General features: G+C 41.2%; 1 protein-coding gene across 3 annotated transcripts in view; it reads right to left on the reverse strand.

Moving 5' to 3' along the window:
- GADL1 (glutamate decarboxylase like 1) overlaps nt 1–17759 on the reverse strand; it is a 188894-nt gene that overhangs the window by 152891 nt on the left and 18244 nt on the right. Inside the window, exon 1 of one of the 3 annotated variants that reach the window (XM_082664717.1) lies at nt 7447–7537. The exons of the other annotated variants lie outside the window; for them this stretch is intronic. The gene's annotated coding sequence lies outside the window, so the exon portion shown is untranslated. Of the gene's footprint in view, nt 1–7446; nt 7538–17759 lie in introns of those variants that run through there. 3 annotated transcript variants of the gene reach the window in all.

The following is a 17759-nucleotide window of genomic DNA, read 5'->3' on the forward strand; positions in this document are numbered from 1 at the left end:
AATGAGATACTGCTCTATGGGCATCTACAGTTTGCAAGGCAGTGTTAGAGAGTTAGTAATGACAGCAAGATGAATTAGACTCGGTGCCTGTCCTCGGTAATTGAGAGCCTCAGAGTTTGAATAATGCAATAGAAGATAAAGGGTGTCAAGTGCCATGAGAAGGATACCAATAAAATGTTTTGAATGTAAGCAATGTAGACATTTAGGGTTAAGGCTTAGGGTTATAGGAGAAGTTGAGGTATCAGAGAAGGCTTCTGAATTGGAAGACCTGTCTTCTCTTTAAATATCTGCAGTAAGAAATAATAATAATAATTTTAAAACCTCATTACAAAGTTATAATTTTAAAACCTCATCTTAAAGTAGCAAGTCCATGACAAACAGCTGTGAGTGGTCACAAAACTTCTCCTACAGTGACTCAATATGCATTTGTGTCATTTCTTCAGGCTTTTACACTAGTTGGGTAGACAAAGCAAGTCTAATTTCTCTTCCACGGGACTCTAATCCAAACACATGAAGACCTTTACCAACTCTCATCTAAATCTCTTATTTTGCCAGTTAAAACTGTTCCAGTTTCTTCCATGGATCTGAGAGACCATGGTTGTTAGTCTGGGTCAGTTTATTTCTATCTTACAAAATGAGGCATACCCCAGGTGTGGTCTCACCAACTCAAAATACAGTGAATTGGTATTTCCCCTTCTCTGGTCTTCATGATTCCATTAGTAAGGCTTCTATTAGCATCCTAGTTGATTCCAAAGCTTAAGCTTTGAAACCAGGCAGATCCTGGCCCCAATTCTAACCATGTTGCTGTGATCTTACCCATATCACTTAACTTCCATGTGATCCAGATTTCTTATCTGGCCAACAGAGAAAATAGCCATGCCTATTGCACTGAGTCATTGGGAGGGTTGAATGTGGCCGTACGTGCAAGCTGCAGAGCCAACTGCCACGAGTAGAGTACAGGACACAGAGTATGGGGACCTTTACTGTGGCCAAGTCTACATGAACTCTTCCAGCACCCACATGACACTGCTGGCCCAGGTAAAGTTTAGAATCAATAGCCTTAGGTCTTTGTCAGAAGGTCTGCCAATAAGAGCCAAGCTTCCCATATGAGATTCTTTAATTGTTAAGAGCAAAACAGCACTAGGAAAATAACTCTTGCTTCCAAAGGATGGAAAGAGGAACAATGGATCAAAAGTGAATCCAGGCATCTGGTGGGGAGGCCAAGGGACTCTTCAGAAAACTTGTGCCAAAGACATTGGGGCCCCAGGGAGAGCTGAGGGTCAGGATCTGGAAAGCCCAGTAGGCCAGTCCAAGATAGGAATAAGAAGCAAAACCTGGGAAAAGAGGATAGTATTAATTAATAAATTAATAAGGGCCTACCGTGTACCAAGCACCAGCCTGGTGCCTGGGAATACAGAAATTAAAAAACACAGAATCTCTGCTCTCAAGTTGCTAAAAGTCTTGAAAGACAATATCCAGGGGGCCAGGGAGAAGAAAAATAGAGCTGAACAAAAGTTGAAGAGACATTCTTCTGTTCTGGAGTTTTCCAAGTCAGGTGTCTCTTCTAAGCTCAAAAAAGTGCACACCTAATTTAGTCAATGTACCTGGTCCTGTAAGACTTATACATTGTTTGCATCCCTTTTGAATTTCACAACCATTTTAAGTCATTTTTGTTGTCTTAGAAACAACACGCCAATGCCAGGGTAACTACGAGCAGTCTACAAGGAAGAAGGTTATAGGAAATACACAAATATTAAGAAATAACAATAATACAAAGCAGTGGCCACAGAAGCTCTGAAGGTGTGGGTAGTAGCAACACGTACAGGGACTGAGTGTCTGAATCTAGCTCTGTGATTGGTAGAATCATAGACCTGACTTAGAGACCAAACCATGTACACAGTACAGCCCCCAAATATGAAGTCACAGGAGAAAACGGCAAAACTATGCTCACAACTTTAGTCAGCTAGAGATGGGCACCCAAAGGCAAAAAAAAAAAAAAAAAAAGAAAAAAGAAAAAAAGAAAATTTAAATCACTCAGTCTCATTTTGGGGGTTAAACTCTCTTCAGTTGAAATATACAGTGAGTTAATACTTCTTTCATTTATACTTCCCAAAATATATATATATATTTTTTTGCGGTACGCGGGCCTCTCACTGCTGTGGCCTCTCCCGTTGTGGAGCACAGGCTCTGGACGCGCAGGCTCAGCGGCCATGGCTCACGGGCCCAGCCGCTCCGCGGCATGTGGGATCTTCCCAGACCGGGGCACGAACCCGTGTCCCCTGCATCAGCAGGCGGACTCTCAACCACTGCGCCACCAGGGAAGCCCTATACTTCCCAACATATTTACTGAATACCTGCTATGCATAAGACACTGGGGTAGGCACTGTGGGAGACTCAAAGATGGATCAGACACACAGACAGTGACTTCAAAGTCCAATAAGGAAAATTAGACACGTTTATGAATACCTAGAATCCCATCCAGAAGGTATAAAGCATGATATTTGAGGTCAGACAAAGCACACACTGAAATTCCAGAGGAGGGCTTCTGACTGTGAGAAGCAGAAAGTCCTCTTAGATGATATTTAAGATGGTCCTTCATTCAACCATTCAGCAAATACTTACTTAGTGCCTGTTATGTTCAGAACACTGTGTGAGGCATTGGAAGCCGAGCCATGAACAAGAAGACACAAATTTACATTTACTTGGGATGGATGGGAGACATAGTTAATAAAAAGGCAAACAGATAAATAATTAAAATAACTGCAGACTCTAATAAATGCTCTGAAGGAAATTACCTGAATGACTTGATAGGATGAAAATAAGGAGGTATTTCAGATCTGATCAGGGGAAAGTATTTCTGAAGAAGAAACATTTGGATTGAGATGCAAATGAGGAGAAGGTTCCAGATGTAAAAAGACATGAAAAGAGAATAGTCCAGAAAGAAGGAACAAAAAATGCAAATAATCTATAAATTGTCCTTCTAAAGGAATAGAAAGACATCAGTGTAGCCCACTGTGAGGACGAGGGGAAGGAGGAATAGAGTGAGCTTTGGAAAGACAGACGGGGAGCAGGTTAGGTAAGGTGTTTTATTCTAAAAGCAACAGGTAGCCACTTAAAGATTTTAAACAAAGGAGTAACATGATCTGGTTTACATTTCTAACAGATTTCTCTGGTACCTTGGAGAGGATGGACTGTCTGAGTGCAGATGTGGAAACAGGGAGATTGCTTAGGAGGCTACTACAGAAGTCTGGGCAACAGAGAATGGTGGCTTTGATCCAGAAGACGTAGGAAAAGCATTGCAATCTGGGAAATTTTGGTGGTAAAGCCAAGAGGACTTGCTGATGAAGCGGGTGCAGGGGGTCAAGAAAACAAAAGACTCTTAGATGACAGGGCCTTATGCTGATACAGGGACCACTGGAAAAGGGCAGTCGGGTCAATGTGTGGTAAGGTGGGGATGGAGAATCAAGATTTTTGACTGATTTGTAGAAATTGGTTATGATGGGGTAGAAACAAAGATTATGGCAAGGACATTCATAACCAAAAAGGAAACTGAACTAGGCAAAAAAATGTGTGTGTGTGTGTGTGTGTGTGTGTGTCTGTGTCTGTGTCCAGGAAACCTCAAGTACTTCTGTTTGTCCAAGGGGCAGGGTCTGTAAATGGCAGAAGTGACTGACTGCTGAGAGGTGACATGGGCACCAATCTTGCAGGAACCTCACTGGAGACTGAGGAATGCGTATGTTACTTGGTAGGCAATAGGGAGCCATTGAGAACTTCTGATGGGATAAGAGGAGTGCTTTAGAAAGATGAAGTGGGTACCAGTGTCGAGTTTAGGTGGGAAATCAAGAGTTCAAGTTGGGGAGACATGATGGCAATAATCCAGGGCAGGGAGAGGGAGGACATGGACTAGATAATAGACAGGATGGGGGGTTATATTTATTTTGACTTCTCGCCTACAATATTATTAGTGCAAACTTGAAGTCAGGAATCCTGTGTCTTTCTAATGAGCCCTACAACTGTACATGGATAGTACAGTTTTCTATCCTCCAGTAAGTCTATGTTCTAAAATGATCTTTGGATGAAAGGTGACAGAATAAGATAGGAAAAGGTAATTTTGTGTATCCATACATCAGCTCCTCTCTTGCAAAGCATGGATGAACACAGAACATTTCAGAACATGTTCCCATTACCCTGGGTTTTATTTTATGAGACCCTGTTGTGTTAGCATCTGGGATGTCAGTCAAAGGACTCTGATTCTGTGGAAACACCAAGGCATGCCCTTTAACAAAAGAGCTGGGTCCATCAACACCATCCGTTCTCTGAGAGGACAAGCTTCTTAGAAGGGAGTCTCTAAGGAGCTCCTTAACATAGCTGTCAGTGCCCTGCCAATGGCCAATAAGTGCACGGTCACCATATACCCTATTATTTATTTTTAATTTCAAAAATGTTTTCCTTTCACTGGGCAGCAGGTCAAAAATTGGGTAACCTTCTGATGTTTTCAGGAGAGTAGGATTCCCCGAGACACCTACTCCTATGGCTTGAGTAAACATTACTTGACGGGATCTACATGCTGGTATTGTAAGTCTTAGCTTGTCATATTGATGGCCAGCCCGTGAAACCACCCTCAGCCATCATCCCCCCTCTACACCTTATGAACCGATGGGTACTACTTCAGCTTACAGGGACGTGAATGCAGTCAGGCTCTATGAGAAAACTGGACTGGCATACACATATAGTAAATTCCAGCCCAGGCTGGAGAACGTGGCTATGCATGGTGTCCTTTCATCTCGCTTATCAGCACCGTGCTCCCCAGAAGCTGCTCTCACCATGTCTGCCCCCTCCTTCACTGGCCACTGCCCCCCAGCGTCACCATTTCTGCTGGCACTTCCCCCTCTGCCATCTTGGCTCTGTACCCTCTTTGACTCTTCATCTAGTTTCTTGCCTACATATAGTTGTGAAACATTACATTTGCCTTGTTGCTTTATCAGTGACTCCTGTGTTTTCTGAGATTTGAGGATGAGTAGGGAGAACGTCCATTTTGAGTTTGCTTGTTTGCTTGGGGAATTTTTGGCCTAATCGGCATCCCAACTGGAACCACTCTTCCCCTCAGGACACAGTCTGGGCAGCACCGTCAGTTAAGGTTTTCCCCTTTCACGCTATCTCCAAGTCTCAAGTATTCCAGATCTCCAGAGTTGCCTTGGCTCCTGTCTTTTCCAAGTCCTCATTATTTAGCTCTCTCTCCAATTCTGTGAGTTCTCCCAAATCCTTCCAGTCAACTCCCTCTTCTAGTGAGCAAGAGTCTTTCTGTGTTCTGTGAAAACAGAGAACCATAACTAATATTCTGAAAAACTTGACTTCTGTAGAAATTCCCAACTAAGGAAAGTTAAAGACAACGACACACAGCTTAATAAGTATATTCTCTGTACCTTCAGAGTTTCCCACCTATTTTAATTGTTCTGCAAAACTTAGAGGTCATCCAGTTCCTGTCAAAAAATAAATATTGCATTTTTTCTCTTTTTTAAAATATTCCACTTATGTACAAGTCAGGATGTTTGTGGCCAGTGGGTAGAGCACTGTCTTAGCAAAAAAGAGTCTAGACAGCCCTGCCAAAAAGAAATACAATTCCAGCCACCTGTGTGATTTTATCTTTTCTAGCAGCTCTTCTAGTAGTAGTATGGCAGAAAGGGAACAAAAATATACTTGCATTTAGAAAATAACAATAGCTAACATTTATTGGATACTTGCAATGGATCAGGTACTGAGCTAGGTACCTTATATGTGTTACTTCATTTAATTCTTATAATAATTATCTTCATTAACTCAATTTTACAGGTAGGAAAACTGAGGCCAGAGAGATGAAGAGAATTATAAGTGACAGAGCCAGAATTCAAAGCCAGGCAGCCTGAGTTTGGATATCATATTTGTAATGACTATATTCTACCTTTTTCCAAAAAAAGGTGAATAAAGAGATATTGTTTCTCATGTCTTATCAACCACTCTAAACTATTTGGACACATATTTTATACTCCTAAAGCAATAAGCAATTATCTGGGAACTATGTATTAAATTGCAATGTGCTTCAATGTAATATATAGTTTTAAAACCAATTTGCTCAAGTGTTGACTGCAGGATTTTAAATGATTCCACTTAACCTGCAATTTAAGTGAAAATTTAAATACATGCTATAAATGGGTACCTCATTTACATTATCCATTGATTAACTCTGATGTAATGCTCATTTGTGCACAGGGTACTGCCTCCTAGCCTAGGCTTTTGGAAGGTCATCTTCTAGGTCAGTAGTGGGCAATTACTCTCAGCTCAGTATTTCAACACCCATGCTATGACATTCACACGTGGCCACCCTCAAATGCAGAGAACATCACTTACCAAAACCTCTTTATGGAGTGTATTACATGAGACTGGAAAGAATATACTGAGAAGCTGCTTGGGATGGCAATAAGACCTCTCCAAGAAGCATCTTTAAGTGAAAATAGATGGTCTAAACTGCCTTCTAAGGAGGGAGGACTCTTACTTGCAGGGCAAATGCATTGCTAAATGGGGTAGGCAAATTTGGGTTCAGAGATGAATTGCTCAGTAGAGAAGAGGGTGAGGCAACCACCAGCATCTTTCTCCTCATCCTTTATGCTACACAGACTCAGCCTCATCTCCATATAAAATCAGAGCAAATATTCCAAAATTTTAACCTACCTGGGAGCCAACACAGTCACATAAACTGCATTACAGATGGTGCCCCTGAAATGGCAAACGTGGCACCTCTGGGGGATGCCCACACATCTCATTGCTACTCTTATGTTGATAAGTGAGGCACTCACAGAACACTGCATAAAAGACCATAAAGGCATTGGTCTGGGCTAGTCTACAGCTGAGACCCAATGAGGCATGAGTTTAGAGCCATCTAGAATATGTGCCAAGGTGGGGTTTTGGCCAATTTTGTGTAGGATCATGGGATCTTAGAGTTTGAAAAGCACTTACAGATAATTTGGGAAATGTCCTCATTTTGAATTTGAGAGAACTGTGATTCAGTGGCACACAGACTGATGTTTACGTATCCCCTTCTGTAAGTCTATTGGATCCTCTAAGGGCTGTCCACACTACACCTCTCAGAAGTATTTAGAACCTATTTCACATAATAATAGCTACTATTTATTCAGCCCTTCTATGTGCCAGGTTTTGATAAGTCCTTTACAAACAGTAGCACCTTTATCCTACACAACAACCCTGTGAAGATACAAACAACTAAAACCCACTCTGGTTAAGTTAAGCAGAAAAATAATTTATTGGGAGGGTGTGAAAGTTATCTATAGTTGTGTAACAAATGACCCCAAAACTTAGTGGATTAAGTCAACAAGGATGTATTATTTCCTGTGATCCTGTGGCTTGGCTAGGTCTGGGTAGTTTTTCTGGTCTTCCCTGTGCTAACTCACACACCTGCAGCAACTTGTATGTTGGCTTGGAGCCGAGTTCACAGCTGGGAAGACTGAGATAGCTGGACCTCTCTCTCCTTGTGGGCTTTCATTATCCAAGAGATTTGTTGGGTCTTCCTCAGAAGGTGATGGCAGGTCTGAAAACAGTGAAGGAAAAAGCTGACAAGCTTCTTGAGATCTCAGATTGGATGTCACACAACTTTTTTTTTCTTTTGTTACTTTTGACACACTCTGTTGGTGAAAGCAAGTCACGAGGAAAATTGTACTCAAAGATACAGGAAAAAGCTCACCTCTTGGTGACAGAAGGCAACATCACATTGCCAAGTGTATGCATTCTAGGAAGAAAGGAATTTGAAGCCATCTTTGCAATCCATCAGAGCCTACCCCCTGACCACAAATTATTCACATTCCTCCCATCTACAAAATACGCTCATTTCCATCCCAGGACCAACCCAAATCTTATCTCATTATAGAAACAGACTTCAATTCTGGGATCTCATGAGTTGTATCAAGTCTACAGACAGACAAGGCTGTTAAATTGCAGCTGCTCTTGATCCAGGGACCCATAAACAAAAACACAAGTTATCAAACACCACACACAAACAGTGAGAAGAACAGGATAACTGTCACAGACACACCCAGGAAAGAATGAAAGGCCCAGGTCCAGGCACTGACCCATAGCAGTTCTGAAATCTAGCAAGGCGTATATTGCATATATTGAATGTGGTCTGATTCTGCCCTCTGGGATGGTTTCCTAACCCATTATTCTTTGTGGCTCTTGGCTCTGCAATCTGGCAGAAGCGAAGAAACATCCCAGCCTCTGTGATATTCTTTGAGGTCGCATACAATGATGGGTAGTCGCAGACATGCAGCAGTGAGCTTGGCCTCACTCTCTTCTTCTCTTATCTGGACGCTTGGTTCTGGTTCCCCCGAGATGGCAACTACACAGAGAAACAACTTTCTTCCTCCAGCTCCTTTGACAGTCACACTTTGGCAACTGTGTATGCCAGAATTCATGGATTCCCACACAAACTCTAACCTGTCCATTCTTGACGGTGCTTCAGGAAGGCTGGTTAGTGACTTTTCTGTGACTTCCAACTTCCCCTTGTGGAATTTTCCTTTCACGGCTCCTCCTACATTTGTGTAAGGTTTAATTCCAATAATAAAGTCCTTATTCCACAATGCATCTTACATACAACCTGTTACTGCATTTAATCTTCATCACAGCTGTACAAGTTATAGACATCCCCATTTTACAGACAAGGACACTGAGGCTCAGAGAAGTTAGGACACTTTCCCATGACTTCACAGCTAAAATATGTCAGAGCTCAGATTTTACCTCAGATTTATCTGATTCCCAAGCCTATACATGTAATTCCTATTCTCCATCTACTGGGAGAAAAGGGACGGGAACAGTGATGTGCTGCTAAAATTGTTTCTGAAGAAAAATAGATCCTGATAGATCTATTTCAATGTTATGGTATTCCCATCAAGCTAATTTCAAGGTACCAATAGTTTACAAATTGGCTTACAACATTTCTGAATATCTGACACTCATGAGCTGGTATGAAGTGGCTTCTGCCCACCACGGTATAGGGATCTAGGAAAACAAAAAAGGTCTTCAATAAGGAAATGTAATCATAGTTAACAAAAGTTGGATAAGGTGGTTCTTTGGGTGTCTCATTCATGTGCAAGCTACCTGATTTCCAAGTGCTAGCACTTTCATCTCTTTGCCTGTGGCCTTTCTAATCTGCCCACTTACACAGCAAATCAGAAGCTCTGAAAAATTAATACCCATATCAGCATCCCTCAATCAACAAGCCATAAAAATTAATGTGTAAACATCCAGCTTTCTTGTCCTTCATATGGGATAACTCTGAGAAGTGTATTCTTCACTAACACTCCTAGTTACCCAGTGGAAGTAAGCTGTAGTTAACCTCAGTGATAACTTGCTTTATAAGGTATTCTCTGTTGGCCTCCCTGGGACCACCTTCCAAAGGTACTACTTATGCTCCAATCCTTGATTGCTTCTGGAAAATCCAAATCAAAACAAATGACTACTGTTTTTTGAATGCCTGTGGACCAGACAAACACTGTACTAGGTACTTATGTTACATGTCTTTATACGAATCTTCATAGCACCTTATGAGGCAAGTGTTACACCCAATTCTACAAATATGGAAATGTGGATCCAAGAGTTTAATTAACTTTATGCAGGTCACATAGCTGGCAGGGCAAAGAGCAGAGCTGATATTTAAACTATGATTGATTACAATGTCTCTTTTCTTTCCACTAAACCATGCAGCCACTCTTGCCAGGGAGGTTGGACTAACGCAGGTGAAACAATAAAAGAACAATTAACTGCTAAGCTGACATATTGTATTGAACACTTCTGGGAAAAAGTGTCATCATATGTATGTTCCACAATTACTTTCTAAAATTCTCTTTTGTTGTGCCATCAACTTGAAAAAGAAGGCCATGGACAAATATTAGGAAATTCAATTTTTCATAGATTTTCTTTCTCCTCTATCACTGCTTCATACAAATTAGGTACTGAAATAAAACTGAGCGGATAGCATAGCAGAATATACCATAAGGAAAATGCATATGAGGAAAATATGTTCCATGGATGTATTTTTTGGCCCACATAGCATCTGAAAGAACAGATATGTCATAAAATACCAACTAAGTCTCTATTGATTTTGTAAGTCGATACAAAGTATTAGAAGATCAAACAACACAGCATCCAGAGTGCTGAATTGGGAATAGGCTTATTGGCTAGGAAACTTAAACAAAGGGAAGATTCAGCAATACATTTAAGAGGCAAAAAATTGAGTGTGGGAATTTAAGATTTGTCAATGCTACAGCTAAATCACCAAAACAGATTTTAATATTTAACAACGGCTTGCAGACCTCAAGTAATTTAGATAGTTGCTCTGCAATATTTCCCACTAAGAAGCTCCTGGATGCTGAAATTCTTAGCACTGCACCAAGACATGGCAGATGCTGGTGGAAACAAATATAAATCCAACTCTGATTTAATCAGTATTTTGCAGAGTTGATTTCTTACATTTAATTATCTGCTGGACAATATGCACAGAAAGAACACTCTGGAATTTGGAATGGGGTAGGGGTTCTTGCCCCAAGTCTGGCTCTATATAGTTCTGTGGCTGCCAAGTAGTACTTTAACCTCTCTGGTTAAATGATGCTCTCAGTTAAATGGTGCTCTACAAGATGACTTGCCACCCTAACAGTCAGTGATTCTATGGCTAAAGCCCTTTTTTCAATTAAATTCCTATTCATGTAATTAACATAAATCACATTCCAGCATTTCTAAAAGCAATCCTCATCAATGCTCTGCAGAACTGTGAATTCCTATAATGTTTCAGGACCTCCAAGGTAGTGGCTCAGGGGAGGAACTGATGGAGATGATGAGCAGGTGAGCCTGTTTTATCTCAAAAGCCTCTCTATACTGTTTTGCTTAAATAGAGTTCATAGCCATGAATGAATGAAGGAACACTTTGGCTTCAAATTACAATATGACTGATTGACTTTTGGCAGCCATTACTTTCCCTTCTTTAAAAAGTGGAGAACTTATCTACTAAGCCTCTTGCCATGGGACACTTCATCAGCAGACCTAAGACCCAGCTTTACACACATCTGTCTTTGGCAACTGCACTCCCCCAAGACAGTGCCAGTGTCAAGGGCAGTCACTAAAGCAGCCAATTTCATTTGTTTCAAGGCTATTTGTAGCACGATTACATGTATGACCCTCAGGTATACTGAGAAAATATAGTACTGACATACCTCGGAGATATTGCTGGTTCAGTTCCAAACAACCACAATGAAGCGAATATCAAATAAAGCGAGTCATGTGAATTTTTTGGTTTCCCAGTGTGTATAAAAGTCGTGTTTACCCTATACTCTAAACAAAGGGAGGATTTAGCAATATATTTGAGGCAACAAATGAATTGTGAAAATTTAAGATTTGTCAGTGCTACAGCTACAGTTAAGTGTGAATTAGCATTACCTCTAAAACAAACAAACAAAAACCCACTTAACTAAAAATACCTTGTTGCTAAAAAATGCTACCCATCACCTGAGCCTTCAGTGAGTCCTAATCTTTTCGCTGGTGGAGGGTCTTGCCTGGTTGTTGATGCTGCTGACTGATCAGGGCGGTGGCTGCTGAAGGTTGGGGAGGCTGCGGCAGTTTCTTAAAACAAGACAGCAGTGAAGTCTGCCACATCAATTGACTCTTCCTTTCATGAATGATTTCTCTACAGCATGCAGTGCTGTTTGATAGCATTTGACCCACAGTAGAACTTCTTTCAAAACTGGAGTCAAACCTCTCAAACCCTCAACTAAAGTTATTCTAAATCCTTCGTTGTCATTTCAGCAAGCTTCAAAGCATCTTCACCAGGAGTAGATTCCATCTCAAGAAACCAATTTCTTTGCTCAACCATAGGAAGCAACTCCTCACCTGTTTCAGTTTTATCATGAGATGCAATAATTCAGTTCCATCTTCAGGCTCCACTTCTAATTCTAGTTCTCTTGCTGTTTCCACCACATCTGCAGTGACTTCCTCCACTGAAGTCTTGAACCCCTAAAAGTCACCCATGAGGGTGGGAATCAACTTCTTTCAAACACCTGTTAATGCTGATATTTTGACCTCTTCCCATGAATCATGAATGTTCTTCATGGAATCTAGAATGGTGAATCCTTTCCAGAAGGTTTTTAATTGACTTTGCCCAGATCCATCAGAGGAATTCCTATCTATAGCCTTACTAAATGTATTTCTTAAGTAATAAGACTTGAAAGTTGAAATGACTCCTTGATCCATGGGCTGCAGAATGGATGTCGTGTTAGCAGGCCTGAAAACATCATTAATCTCTTTGTACATCTCCATCAGAGCTCTTGGGTAACTAGGTGGCTTGTCAATGAGCCGTAATATTTTGAAAGGAATCTTTTTTTCTGATCAATAGGTCTCAATCATGGGCTTAAAACATTCAGTAAACCATGTTGCCAACAGATGTGCTGCATCCAGGCTTTCCTGTTCCATTCATAGAGCACAGGCAGGGTAGATTCAGCATAATTCCTAAGGGCCCTTTTTCAAAATGGTAAATTTCAAACTGGTAAACGAGCATTGGTTTCAATGTAAAGTCACCAGCTGCATTAGCCCCAAACAAGAGAGTCAGCCTGTCCTTTGAAGCTCAGAAGTCAGGCATTGACTTTTCGTCTCTAGCAATAAAAGTCCTTCCAATAGAAGACTGCTTCATCTACATTGAAAATCTGTTATTTAGTGTAGCCACTTTTATTAATTATCTTATCTAGACTTTCAGGAGAACTTGCTGCAGCTTCTACATCAGTACTTGCTGCTTCACTTTGCACTTTGATGTTATGGAGACACTTCTTTCCTTAAACCTCATGAACCAACCTCTGCTAGCTTCAAACTTTCCTTCTGCAGCTTCCTTACCTCTCTCAGCCTTCCTAGAATTAAGGAGAGTTAGGTCCTGGCTCTGGATGTGGCTTTGGCTTAAGGGAATGTTGTGTCTGGCTTGATCTCTATCCAGTCCACTAACACTTTCTCCATATGAGCAAGAAGGCTGTTTCTCTTTCTTGTCATCCATGTGTTCACTGAGTAGCACTTTTAATTTCCTTCAAGAACTTTTCCTTTGCATTCAGAACTTGGCTAACTGTTTGGCACAAGAGGCCTAGCTTTTAGTCTGTCTAGGCTTTTCACATGCCTTCTTAAGCTTAATCATTTCTATCTTTTGATTTAAAGTGAAAGACGTAGGGGGAGACCTTCAAGATGGTGGAAGAGTAAGACCTGGAGATCAACTTCCTTCCCACAAATACATCAGAAATACATCTACATGTGGAACAACTCCTACAGAACACCTACTGAATGCTGGCAGAAGATCTCAGACTTCCCAAAAGGCAAGAAACCCCCCCACGTACCTGGGTAGGACAAAAGAAAAAACAGAGACAAAGGAATAGGGACGGGACCTGCACAACTGGGAGGGAGCTGTGAAGGAGGAAAGGTTTCCACACACTAAGAAGCCCCTTCACTGACGGAGACAGTGCGTGGGGGGCAGGAAGCTTCGGAGCCATGGAGGACAGCACAGCAACAGGGGTGCAGAGGGCAAAGCAGAGAGATTCCCTCACAGAGAATCAGTGCCTACCAGCACTCACCAGCCTGAGAAGCTTGTCTGCTCACACGCCAGGGCGGGTGGGGGCTGGGAGCTGAGGCTTGGGCCTTGGAGGTCAGATCCCAGGGAGAGGACTCGGGTTGGCGGCGTGAACACAGCCTGAAGGGGGCTAGTGCGCCACAGCTAGTGGGGAGGAGGTCCGGGAAAAAGTCTGGAACTGCCTAAGAGGGAAGAGACCATTGTTTTGGAGTGCACGAGGAGAGGGGATTCAGAGCACTGCCTAAACGAGCTCCAGAGACGGGCGCGAGCCGCGGCTATCAGTGCGGACACCAGAGACGGGAATTAAATGCTAAGGCTGCTGCTGCAGCCACCAAGAAGCCCGTGTGCAAGCACAGGTCACTATCCACACATCCCCTCCCGGGAAACTGCAGCCCACCACTGCCAGGGTCCTGTGATCCAGGGACAACTTCCCCTGGAGAGCACATGGCACAACTCAGGCTGTTGCAATGACACGCCGGCCTCTGCAGCCACAGAGGACCTACAAAATACGGCTTGCCCCGTATTCCGTACCTCTCCCTCCCCCGGGCCTGAGTGAGCCAGAGCCCACTTTCCAGCTGCTACTTTAACCGCGTCAAGTCTGAGCAAAGAACAGACACCCTCAGGTGACCTACACACAGAGGCGGGGCCAAATCCAAAGCTGAAGCCCAGGACTTGTGCTAACAAAGAAGAGAAAGGGAAATCTCTCCCAGAAGCCTCAGGAGCAGTGGATTAAATGTCCACAATCAACTTGATGTACCCTGCATCTGTGGAATACCTGTGTAGACAATGAATCATCCCAAAATTGAGACGGTAGACTTTGGGAGCAACAATATATATATTTTTCCTTTTTCTCTTTTTATGAGTGTGTATGTGTATTCTTCTTTGTGTGATTTTGTCTGTATAGCTTCGCTTTTACCATTTGTCCTAAGTTTCTGTCTGTCCCTTTTTTTGCTTTTTTTTTTTTATTGTTTTTTTGTTTCTTGTGTTTAGTATAGCTTTAGTGCTTGTTATCATTGGTGGATTTGTTTCTTGGTTTGGTTGCTCTCTTCTTTCTATCTTTTTTTATTACTTTAAAATTTTTTATTTTTAAAAATTATTTTTATTTTTTTATTTTAAGAACTTCATTTTATTTTATTTTTCTCTTTCTTTCTTTCTTTTTTCTCCCTTTTCTTCTGAGCCGTGCTTGGTGCTCTGGGCGGGTGTCAGACCTGTGCCTCTGAGGTGTGAGAGCTGACTTCAGGACATTGGTCCACCAGAGACCTTCTGGCTCCATGTAATACCAAAGAGCAAAAGCTCTCCCAAAGATCTCCATCTCAACGCTAAGACCCAGCTCCACTGAACAACCAGCAAGCTACACTGCAGGACACCCTATGCAAAACAACTAACAAGACAGGAACACAACCCCTCCCATTAGCAGAGAGGCTGCCTAAAATCATAATAAGGTCACAGCCACCCCAAAACACACCGAGGGATGCAGTCCTGCACACCAGAAAGACAAGATCCAGCCTCATCCACCAGAACACAGGCACTAGTCCCCTCCACCAGGAAGCCTACACAACCCACTGAACCAACCTTAGCCACTGGCGGCAGACACCAAAAACAAAGGGAACTACGAACTTGCAGCCTGCAAAAAGAAGACCCCAAACACAGTAAGTTAAGCAAAATGAGAAGACAGAGAAACACACAGCAGATGAAGGAGCAAGGTTAAAACGCACTAGACCAAACAAATGAAGAGGAAACAGGCAGTCTACCTGAAAAAGAATTCACAGTAATGATAGTAAGAATGATCCAACACCATGGAAAAAGAATGGACAAAATAAAACAAATGTTTAACAAAGACCTAGAAGAACTAAAGAGCAAACAAACAATGATGAGCAACACAATAAATGAAATTAAAATATACTCTAGAAGGAATCAAGAGCAGAATAACTGAGGCAGAAGAACAGATAAGTGACCTGGAATATAAAATAGTGGAAATAACTACTGCAGAGCAGAATAAAGAAAAAAGAATGAAAAGATTTGAGCACAGTCTCAGAGACCTCTGGGACAACATTAAACACACCAACATTCGAATTATAGGGGTCCCAGAAGGAAAAGAGAAAAAGAAAGGGACTGAGAAAACTTTTGAAGAGATTATAGTCGAAAATTTCCCTAACATGGGAAAGGAAATAGCCACCTAAGTCCAGGAAGTGCAGAGAGTCCCATACAGGATAAACCCCAAGAGAAACATGCCGAGACACATAGCAATCAAATTGGCAAAAATTAAAGATTGAAAGCAGCAAGGGAAAAACAACAAATAACATACAAGGGAACTCCCATAAGGTTAACAGCTGATTTCTCAGCAGAAGCTCTACAAGTCAGAAGGGAGTGGCATGATATACTTCAAGTGATGAAAGGGAAGAACCTACAACCAAGATTACTCTACCCAGCAAGGATCTCATTCAGATTTGATGGAGAAATCAAAAGCTTTACAGACAAGTAAAAGCTAAGAGAATTCAGCGCCACCAAACCAGCTTTACAACAAATGCTAAAGGAAATTCTCTAAGTGGGAAATACAAGAGAAGAAAAGGACCTACAAAAACAAACCCAAAACAATTAAGAAAATGGTCATAGGAACATACATATCGATAATTACATTAAATGTGAATGGATTAAATGCTCCAACTAAAAGACACAGGCTGGCTGAATGGATACAAAAACAACACCCATACATATGCCATCTACAAGAGACCTACTTCAGACCTAGGTTCACATACAGACTGAAAGTGAGGGGATGGAAAAAGATACTCCATGCAAATGGAAATCAAAAGAAGCTGGAGTAGCAATACTCATATCAGATAAGATAAACTTTAAAATAAAGAATGTTACAAGAGACAAGGAAGGACACTACATAATGATCAAGGGATCAATCCAGAAGAAGATATAACAATTGTAAATATATATGCACCCAACATAGGAGGACATCAACACATAATGTAACTGCTACAGGAATAAAAGAGGAAATCGACAGTAACACAATAACAGTGGGGGACATTAACACCTCACTTACACCAATGGACAGATCATCCAAACAGAAAATCAATAAGGAAACACAAGCTTTAAATGACACTGTAGACCAGGTAGATTTAATTCATATTTATAGGCCATTCCATCCCAAAACAGCAGATTACACTTTTTTCTCAAGTGCACACGGAACATTCTCCAGGATAGATCACATCTTGGGTCACAAACCAAGCCTCATAAATTTAGGAAAATTAAAATCATATCAAGTATCTTTTCTGATCACAATGCTATGAGATTACAAATCAATGACAGGGAAAAAAACATAAAAAACACAAACACATGGAGGCTAAACAATACATTACTAAATAACCGAGAGATGACTGAAGAAATCAGAGAGGAAATTAAAAAATACCTACAAACAAATAACAATGAAAACACGACTATCCAAAACCTATAGGATGCAGCAAAAGCAGTTCTAAGAGGGAAGTTTATAGCTATACAAGCCTACTTCAAGAAACAAGAAAAATCTCAAATAAACAATCTAACATTACACCTAAAAGAACTAGAGAAAGAAGAACAAACAAAACCCAAAGTTACCAGAAGGAAAGAAATCATACAGATCAGAGAAGAAATAAATGAATTAGAAATAAGGAAAACAATAGCATAGATCAATAAAACTAAAATCTGCTTTTTCCAGAAGATAAACAAAACTGATAAACCATTAGCCAGACTCATCAAGAAAAAGAGGGAGAAGACTCAAATCAATAAAATTAGAAATAAAAAAGGAGAAGTTACAATAGACACCACAGAAACACAAAGCATCCTAAGAGACTACTGCAAGCAACTCTATGCCAATAAAATGGACAACCTGGAAGAAAAGGACAAATTCTTAGAAAGGTATATCCTTCCAACACTGAACCAGGAAGAAATAGAAAATAAGAACAGACCAATCACAAGTAACGAAATTGAAACTGTGATTAAAAATCTTCCAACAAACAAAAGTCTAGGACCAGATGGCTTCACAGGTGAATTCTATCAAACATTTAGAGAAGGGCTAACATTCTTCCTTTTCAAACTCTTCCAAAAAATTGCAGAGGAAGGAAATCTCCCAAACTTATTCTATGAG

The sequence above is a fragment of the Grampus griseus genome, assembly GCF_964374135.1.
Source record: "Grampus griseus genome assembly, chromosome: 10".
Taxonomy (NCBI): domain Eukaryota; kingdom Metazoa; phylum Chordata; class Mammalia; order Artiodactyla; family Delphinidae; genus Grampus; species Grampus griseus.